Genomic DNA, 7,719 nt, shown 5'->3' with positions numbered 1-7,719 from the left:
AAACCCCATTCATCTATGCTCATGCTCGTTCCGTGACGATATTTCGTATCGACATTATCAGTGTTCGAAATTCCGTGTATCGTTTCCGCATCGACATTAAAATTATGCATATCGTATACCCTTATGGTCGCGATAGTAGAGTGACGCTTCAGCCGCTGGGTCATGGAGCAATAATTGTAAACCATTACCTATTCTAATAATTTGTTTGCAGAATTTCTCGTTTGACTTTTGCCGCCCTCCCTAAAATTGTAATGCGCATAAGGTGCAGACAATAACAAACCTTTTTGACTCAATTCTATCAGGTTACACTTAAACCTGGGCTTACGAAGTTTTTTTTACGTTAATTGAATTTACATAGTTTTAGTAGTTTGAAAAATTTGTACATATTAACTCGATGGTCATTTGAATCAAATTTGCACTGTTTTTGTGTTCAACAACGCGATAACTCGATAGTCCCTTCGGTATCGAGCTATGGAGAGTTTGAATGTATTTTTTCGCTCTCGCACAACGCGAACCGAATACGATTGATCACCTACAGGAGCATGCAACACGATCGAAAGACCATACACTACTCCATAATTATTAGTTCATAAAAAGCACATTTTTTTGGAACAATAAAATTGATTTTCTTACAAAATAAACTTCAAACTCCAATTTAATTTCACGAACTGGCTCGATTAACGAACCCCCGATCTAATTCCAAAACTGAGGTTCCAGTGTATTGAAATTCGAAAATCGTTGTAAATTAATCAAAGAAACAAAACAAAACAAGATACTCCAATGTTGTAGTTCTGAATGGCTTTCCGCTGATAAGTCATTCTGTTATACGGTCCGCTGTAATAATGCTCTCACTATTAAAGGTGATGGCAAATCTTCGATGCGTATCACGCCTGCAATCGCCTTATCAGCACAGCAATTAAACATGAGCAGTCGGAGCGTCGGAGCAGTGCTGCAGTCTATAACGATATTAACAATCAGCTGCGAGAAAGGGGACTTTGTTCCAATGGGGTTAATATCACCAACGGCGATTCCTATGCTGGTAATAGGCACATACCATAACCAGTCAGTGATTCCCACCGGGTGGGACAAAAGAGGTACACCACCTTACGATTTCAATCAAACGATACTAGATGCGGGACTATATTCACGCGAGAGGCACGGTATTGCTATTGATAATCAGCACAACCCGGTGTAATTGTCTGAAAGAAAGTCGCAGGTGTCGATTGTCACTTTAGATAAATTATGAAGGGCAACGAATTGAAGGTCGTGATTCTGCTTCTAGTATTCATTCATAATAGATGTCATGAAACATCGAATCTAATCCATGGAGAATGCTGATGTTATGAGAAAAAATTAAATAAGAAGATTCACTTGAACTCTTGACGCCGTGCTGAGTTCTCGATTGCAATAATGATTAGTAAAAACATTTCATACGTGTTTCCCAATTCAATTATGTAAAATTCGCAAATTGGTTGGCTGCTCTCATTGATTTCGAAACTCTTGACGAACAAAGATCCCCTGTCAAAAATCGGTTGCTGCATGTTACGTGAAAACCCGTGACTAAGTGTAGAACTCCAGGAACAAACAAGAACATAAATGTCAAAGTTACCACAAGTATGCATTTCAGATATATTCACGGGGAAGAACCTCCATGGAGATGCGGGGGCCGGTACTCGACTGTCGATAAGAGGGTAAATATTTTGACCATCGTAAGTGGGGTTGCGTACCTGGCTAAGAACTCTTCATTCAAATCAACTCAAGTCTTACGCAGAAACATCATTGAAAAGAGTGTTTCCAACCGTAGCTAAAACTGATCGTGACCAAAATTGCATCCCAGTGATTTGCAGGTGGGAGAGGCGCACAGTGCTTCGAACGTATGGCATTTGGAGACAAAAATCATAACTGGATATAAATTTATTTTTATTAGCAATACAATTCATTTACCAGCTATTAATCACAAGAGAACAGATCAATCGTATCGTTTTTTTTTTCTACAAAGAAAGTTAAAATGTCATGGGTTTCTGTTAGATGATTATTAGAAACAATTTGACAATTAGAATCAATTTGACATTGGCTACGAACGCGAGCTCTTCAGGTACATTATAGTTGACAAGAACTGCAACACGTCACTTAATGGTTTTTGAACGGTTTGAGAGGTCTTTTCATGCCAGCCTTTGCAGCCAAACTAGAAACTCTGCATCGGCAATTTTCTGATTGTGCAGAAACAGAACTGGCTTTGCCAACCAGTCCTAGTATTGCTTCACGGAAATCTTCCACATTTAGACCATTCTTGATTTATTTTGCAACAATAAAATTTGCGAAACGTTTTTTAGCTTGTTCTCAAATATCTGAGAGAAAGAATCAGTACATGAAATCCAGAATATGATTTTTTTTTCGATTACGTGGATCGGCAGAATACCACTGCTCGAAACAATCACTATTGATGATTGTGGCAGCATAACCTAAAAATCATAAAATTACATACAGTGAAAACCTCCATGAGTCGATGTTCCATAACTCGATATCGACTCATGGAACCATACTAAAATCAAAATTTCATGGTTACTATGATGGTCCGCTCAAACAGCTTTCTAAGGCATTTGTTTCCACGACTCGATATTTCCATGAGCCGATGGTCCCTTCAGATATCGACTCATGGATGTTTGACTGTACAATCGGCAAACATATGCAGCTGAAATAACTTCCAGAATTCAGAAAATACTTCAAATTTAATTTTTAGGTGGATTTCAGAAAGGTACATTGAGGTGTTTTTATGTATGGGCTAGAATAAGATTAGAGTTTTAATTTTCTTCTGTATTAAAAAGCTTATTGTTCAAAAGCATCTTTTTCTACAATAGTTAAAAAAAATACAACAGAAAATTAAATGGAATGACTCCTACTTACTTGTTACAACACGGTCCATAACGATTTTTACTTTGAAAATATAATTATAATGGGAATAAAGCGAAGATAGCAGCAGGCTGAGCCGCGAGCTGGCTGCTTTTGTTGCATTTTTTGTCACGTTTTGCATCGTTTTTTTTTTTTTTTTTTCATTTCGTATAGTCGAAATTTGTTTCGGCTGGTCAGCTTGTGTTTTGAATTTTCTTAAAATTCGTCAATCAATGGCATTCTATCCAATTTGAGTTCAGTTAAGCTTAACGTTTAATGTGTTCCATGCTAAAAAGTGAAATTTACATACCATGACCCCACAGTTATGGATCGAATAGTGTGGAGTCCAACCTATAAAACTCAATAAAACAACATGGAAAACGTAAAATTGTAATTTAAAAGCACAAATTGAATCGTTTCAAATAGGAACTTCGGTTAGTAAACTATTTTGAGTGTAATATTTACAAAGGATTGCATAAAATTTAAAAATTGTATCGGTTTGTGAAAACTATATTATGGATCAATGTCCATATTATGGATCAACTAGTGACATATTACGGGTCAGTGCGCAAAATCAAGAGATTTTCAACTCAATGCATCTGTATTTCATGATTTGGCGAAAGTTAACAATGCGTCACATATTACTGCAAAAAAATAGCAGTCTTGGAGCTGGAAACAAGGGTAAAATGCCCCTTTTTGTGATACTGCATTGTAGTAACTGAGACATGAACTGTTTTTGCTCCACACCAAGTTTTTCACCCTTTTTGTCTGCTAAACAATAAAATTAACAAACCTTGATGTTTTATAAGTTTTATCCTTAGTGCTATTGTCTGAAAATGTCGAATCCAATGCTTAAAATGGCAGAAATCTATGTTGTTTGGAAGTGATCCATTACCGTGGTAAACAATTATTACCTGGCCCATATTATGGATCACTAGTTAGAAGTGCTAATATTCGGTATTTAGAATCAACAATCAAGAAAAATGTGTTCCAAAAATGAATTCATACTAAATCGAAGCAAACGAGCATGTTTTATGCTTTAACATTCCAATTTTACCACCTGTGGGAGCTTATGAATGCTGACGGCATTTCTTATAGAACACAACCATATAATGATAGCGGTGTGGTACAAATGAACCATTTGTCAAAAACACTGTTATTTAGCGGTTGAACGTTGAATGTTGAATGATAGAGCTTAGCTTAGCTTAGCTTAGACTGACTACACATATCAATGGTTGCTATTCCGTGATTGACCGAAGTCAGTGAAAATGCACAAAGAATCAACTAGAAGTTCGGCTGGGTTTGGTCATAATCTTCTTCAGTGTGCATAATTCAGTGCCTCTATTTATACAGGGTCAATAACGGCGCCGGCCACGTCCTTGCAGTCAGGTGGGATTGAGGGAAGGAATGTTACTTAGTGTGTAACCTTTGCTATTTGGAGACCGTGTTTGCCTCTGCATCTCCACAAAGGTTACTGGCAGGGAGTTTGTTAATGGGGAGGATCGTTGGGTCACAGGATTCACTTTGATGAGCGATTAGACCGTGATAAATAATTTGACACGAGCAAAGCATCAAACACTATTACCTGCTTCGCGCCACTAATTTATCATGCCACGCGAGCGACGCGCAGCACGATTGATCCTGCTCACATCACCCGCCCCCGCAGGAGCAAGTGACGCGAGCAAAGGATCAAACTGCGATCCACAACATGAATGTTGAATGTTGAATGATAGAAGACAAATAGTATGACAAGGGAAAAATATGTTTTACGTCAACGTTTATGTTTTGAGCGAGTAATCCGATGTTGAACGCCAAAGTGATCCGTAACTGTGTGGGCATGGTAATTGTGCTTGTGATGGGGAGATGATAAACATGTTGAGCTTACGACACAAAGACAAAATGTGGTCAATGTATTAGGTGAACATAAATGGGCTTAAAAATTAATCATATAATTGTACATATATAGTGCACAATCCATCAATTTATTTTGCTTCACCGGTTCACTAAAACTCGAGATTTGCTTTCGCAAAGTTTTAATGAAAATTGTTAGAGTGATACAAAAGATAGGAAAAATAACACGGTTTTCCATGTTACCTCAACTCGGTCATCAAAATCTAAACTAATTTAAGCGCTTGCACAGCCAATATTGAAAAGCATCCTGGAAATATCTTAATTAATTAAGGTATTTTCTTGTCAGTATTAATATTTGCAGCATATCGGCGATATGAAACAACTATTAAAATGGCCTGGCACACTGTGCAGACTTTGGGGTTGAAGGCAATTGAAAAAATAATGACGATTAGGTTATTCACGCATGAATAAACTGATAGACAATAATTTTTCAATTCAAGAAAGAAGGAACGGGGACAACCGTTTCAATTCAGGGTTATAGGTAAAATCGTTGGGAGTGGCGTTGCTAAGAAAGTTAATGCACACTCCATTGTTGTTTTCCTGGGATGGGACATAAGCATTTCTTCCTCATGTCCTGGCTCTAGAGCCAGTGTTGTGAAAAACTCAATTTCTCACAACTCACGCTTGAGATTTTTCATGCGTGAGTTGTCAATCATGCCACTCAGCAGTCAAAAAATCATGGATGAGTTGGCTTACCTTTTAACTCATTGTCTCGTATTTCCACAGTTTACTCACACGCAGCAATAATTTCTTGTTAGTCTGGTAAAATTATGTTAATCCTTTCTAACATAAACAACAGCATTCGGGTTTCAAGAGTTTTTGCCGGGTTTTGCGACTGAATCATATTTTACGTTTTGAGTTGATTGAGTTGATTTTGCATCAAAATCTCAAGCGTGAGATTTGCGAAACAGATCTCTAATGAGTTTGCTCTCACGGGAGAGCGTATTGATTGAGATTTTGAGTGTGAGTCTATCAACACTGTCTAGAGCCTTGGTTTAAGCGCCTGTGCTCGCTTTCTGAAACGAGATGAAAATTTATTTTGCCCCTTACCCGCAATATAGGAACCCGCAATACATCCCATGGATTATGCAATCCATCACCAGATTTCAGTACTGTACCAACGTTTGCTGTTTTTTTTTTGTATACTCCTGGATCGTGCAGCCCGCCAATGCATGTTGAGTTTCGATGATCAACGGCAGCTTTTCGGTGGTCAGCAAAGACAGCATTCTGCGTTTCCGGTAGCCTTTGGCTATTGGTACATTGTATGTAACAAGACGCCAAAACCGACACTAATTTGCACTGCTTATTCACAAGCCACACATTAACGGAAGTTTTTGGAAATGACAGCAACATTGCTTGAAGAATCTTCTTAATAACGTAACGCTTGATGCGTACACTTAATAACGTAATTACCTTAATTTGGTCATCCAAATAATCTAAAATTCGTTCACACTACAAGAACTGTGGTGAATTCTAATACAGTCAACTCTCCACATCTCGATATCGAAGGGACCATCGAGATAGGGAGAGATCGAGACATAAAACAAGCTTTTAATGAATACTAGATTAAAAATCCCTCCGTTACCTGCAAAGTTGAAAACAAGCAGACGTAATTTCGTTTTCACAAATTGTTTTAAGTCCTCAAGTTCTAGTCTAATAATCTTTGATAATAGGCATATCGACATACGGAGAGAAAATCGTGAATGAAAATCACATCGAGATAGGGAGATATCAAGATAACGAGGATGTTGCGGGGAAATTTAAAAATTTGGATTTCTTCGCGGAAAAAACGCGCAGTGATCAATCCCCGCATAGAACAAATGAACCACAGTAAGCATGGACCAGTGTACGAGTTCACCCGTTGACGTTTGAGCGGTGCTGTGTTATTTAAGTGGCCATGGTAACCAGTGAATTTGGCATCGCTCAAACGTCAAATTAGTGAACCCGTGCATCGGTCCATTGCATTGAAACTGCGAACTGTTTCTAAACAAGTAGGTAAACGTGTCGATGGCTGAAGTTTCCTCTCATGAAATGATAAATGCAAATTCAACTTCTTTTTCCGGCATCGAGCTTTGTTTCATTAGCAATGGACCAATGCACGAGTTCACTAATTTGACGTTTGAGCAGTGCCAAATTCACTCGTTCCCATGGTCACGTAAATAACAAGGCACTGCTCAAACGTCAAATAGTGAACTCGTGCATCGGTCCATAATTGAATTTTGCAATGTTTGCTAGTTGGACAAGCCTTATGAATCCAGAATAACAAATGCCACTGAAAACCGATCAAAAGTGTTCCATTCGTCATGCGGATTCCACCTTTGAATGTTATCAAATTTGTGAAAGTGTTGGAACAACCTACTATTGTTTCTGGATAAGGATTGGTGAGAGTGTACGATCAAGTCGTATTTGTTTAGTTTGTTCGTTGAGTAATTCATGGCATTGTATTGTAAATATTGTCGAAGCATTTGATACAGTTAACATGAGCCGCTTAGAGACCAATGATAAAACATGAATTCAAACAGCACAAGGTCAGAGGTGACTACGATGATTTTGATGGAAAGTTTTCTGATAATTGGACCTGGATTTTCCAGGAATCAATTTTTTTCTTGCAACGCGTAATATCGAGATAAGGAGAGTGAAAATGTATGCAGAATGAAGGGACCGAAGAAATCATCGACATAGGGATGTAGAATATCGAGATGTGGTGAGTCGACTGTAATTTATTGCCTAAAATGGTACAAAATGATTAAAAATTATTAGAAAGTGGTAAATAATAAAACATTGAATTCAAAGATGTTATAGATGTACACATCATCAAGGGAAAATTAATGACAGTTCAATCACCAACTCGAAATCATTGCCTTCTAAGACCTCGCTATGAAATCTGTAGGCAACAAATTTAAAAATCGAATAACCTTG

This window comes from Aedes aegypti, unplaced genomic scaffold (genome assembly GCF_002204515.2).
Source record: "Aedes aegypti strain LVP_AGWG unplaced genomic scaffold, AaegL5.0 Primary Assembly AGWG_AaegL5_hic_scaff_1357_PBJ_arrow, whole genome shotgun sequence".
NCBI classification, from domain to species: Eukaryota; Metazoa; Arthropoda; class Insecta; order Diptera; family Culicidae; genus Aedes; species Aedes aegypti.
Note: the sequence above shows the minus strand (reverse complement) of the source record.